We start from the raw sequence: 2,500 nt of genomic DNA, 5'->3' as shown, positions 1-2,500 counted from the left end.
AAAACTTCTAGAATAATGTAGCATTGAGCTTCATGATGGAGAAGGCCTGACTATTAGAATTAACTGTATACCTAGAATGAAGAACAGGATGGTACTGTCCGGGAAGACGTGAATGCAAAGTATAGTCAGAATTATGAAAAATCTTATGCAATATGCACAACGAACTAATTGAAGAAGTGAGCCAGAGATTAATATGTAGATCAGGAATAAGAAATTTAATAGGCTGTAAGTCCATGTCCAAAAAGTTAAGATAGGAATCAGCAGTGGAACACCTGACAAGAAAACGATCGAAACAAAATAGAATGAAAAATTGAACCACTTCAGAATAGATTGATCACCGAAAATCTTACAAGACTTTCTGTATAAGCCCTTTTTTGTGCAATTGAAGACGACTGAGTGTGTTTCTCAGAAGTAAAACTTGCTGTCGAGAATCCACTTAAAATCTTAAGAGTCATACAGAGTTAAAACAAAATTATCAATGCCGAGATCCGGATATTGAGAAGCAACTGTCCTTGACCTACTCACAATCATAGTGTTTTGTTAGGATTCAACTTATGCCCCTTAATTTCCATCATGCATTAATTTTAGCTAGATCACTATTAAGGGATTCAGCAACCTCAGATCTACATTCAGGAGAGGGAATTGATGCAAAGAGTAGCATCATATGCATATGCAACGATGCTTGCTACGTAGGCCAAACAACATGTCATGTGTATTTAGTATGGAAAGTAATGGGCCAAGAACACTACACTGAGAATCAGATATATTCCTATACTCACTATGGTGCCTATCAACAACAACTGTGATCTTCTAGGGGATGCCAAGAGATTCCAAAGCTCTCTTCCTTCTCTAAAGGCAGAAACCTGCCACTGCATAGGAGGTCAGGATATACTTTTGGCAGACAGGGATGAATGCCAGCAATCATAACCCCTATATAAATCCAAGAGATTGTGAATCTACAAGCTTTACCCATAAACTAATTGTAGTGTTTTCACTTTCCATGGGAGTACGAATTTCTTGTTTCACATCCATAATCAATAACAACAAGTATTCACTTCCTGTTAGAAAACAATTTGGTAAGGGTGCAACACTCCCATACTCACCGTGGACGAAAACAAAAGTCAAGTGCTTCCAACACGTGGGGGAGCGTTGCTACTCTCCCACACCCGCCAATTGTTCAATTCAATGGGCATTCTGACTCTTTAGATAAGTTCCCTATTTTAAAGGACGAAAGGTTTGTATACACGTACGAATAAAAGGACATTAATGCATGTGCATTAGATATTCATTTCCTTTATATAGTTATAAACAAACTTCCTATAGATGCAAAAGTTATTAATAGCAAAAGTAGTAATATCAAAGACCTTTCATATCTGGCAAAACATTTCAATTAAGTTAAATCAGAAATATTGATTTACTGTTGTCTACAAGGTTTTAAAAGAATCAAATCTGATGAGAATTTCCCCAGATATAAACATTCAATTGAAGACATTGTTGAAGAGCCTTGCTCGAGATTGTCACTGGGTTATGGAGGTCCTCAAACCGCCGAGTTTTTCCATCGTCATTTCTCATACCTGGAAATGAAAGCAGAAATGAGTATGAAGACCGACAAGCATTGGGAGCAATGACCTATAAATTATGAATTTCATGTTTGTTTTGACCAAGTCGGAGAAAAATATTATAAATTTTCATACAGTAAATAAGTTAGTTGTGAACAACATACAGGATGTTAATAGCTAATTAAATTTGTCACCATCTAAACGAAGGAGTTCTTAGGGAGCAAGTATCTAAATTTTAGTAGATGAAGGATGGATGCATTGAAACTTAACCAGGTATAAATTCAAAATGTAAACTGCAGCTATTTATCCAATTATTCCAACTAGAATAAGTACATAAATTTCTTTAAAGGATAAAACACCAGTACAGGAACTAAAAGATTAGATATTCTTCTCATGGTAGGAGTTGACTGGTGAAAAAGGGCAGTTGAGGACAGAGGAAGGACAAGAAACAGCGGCTTTTGTAGACTAAGAGCAACAAAGGGTTGGCTAATGAAGGACAGAGTAAGGACAAGAAACAGGGGCTTTTGTAGACTAAGAGCAACAAAGGGTGGCTAATGAAGGACAGAGTAAGGACAAGAAACAGGGGCTTTTGTAGACTAAGAGCAACAAAGGGTTGGCTAATCAAGGACAGAGTAAATACAAGAAACAGGGGCTTCGTAAATGAAAGAAGAGTAACAAAGTGTTAACTAATCAAGACCAAGGTTGGTTAATCAACGTAAACCAAAAATTAATAAATGAAAAGGTGAATAATGTGGTCACCAATAAAAGGGGATGAATAGCAAGTTAGGGCAAATATTTAGAAAACTTTGGGAAACTTAAAATATGACAAATTCGGAGATAAATTGTATTTTTCCTAACCATACAAACCTTAGCTATTTACATAGGCTATTACTTTCAGCTACGCCGAAAGTAATACCCTATGTAAATAGCGTGGTTTGTAT

At 36.2% G+C, this 2,500-nt stretch overlaps 1 long non-coding RNA gene across 2 annotated transcripts in view; it reads right to left on the bottom strand.

The window, feature by feature from the left end:
* Window positions 1-1,233: 1,233 nt before the first annotated feature.
* Window positions 1,234-2,500, bottom strand: part of LOC137639099 (uncharacterized) — a 4,139-nt gene continuing 2,872 nt past the window's right edge. For both annotated transcript variants that reach the window (XR_011044225.1, XR_011044224.1), the window contains exon 4: window positions 1,234-1,574. This is a non-coding gene — a long non-coding RNA (uncharacterized lncRNA). The remainder of the gene's footprint in view (window positions 1,575-2,500) is intronic.

This window comes from Palaemon carinicauda, chromosome 4 (genome assembly GCF_036898095.1).
Source record: "Palaemon carinicauda isolate YSFRI2023 chromosome 4, ASM3689809v2, whole genome shotgun sequence".
In the NCBI taxonomy this organism is placed as follows: domain Eukaryota; kingdom Metazoa; phylum Arthropoda; class Malacostraca; order Decapoda; family Palaemonidae; genus Palaemon; species Palaemon carinicauda.
Note: the sequence above shows the minus strand (reverse complement) of the source record. Positions and strands in the feature narration are given on the sequence as shown.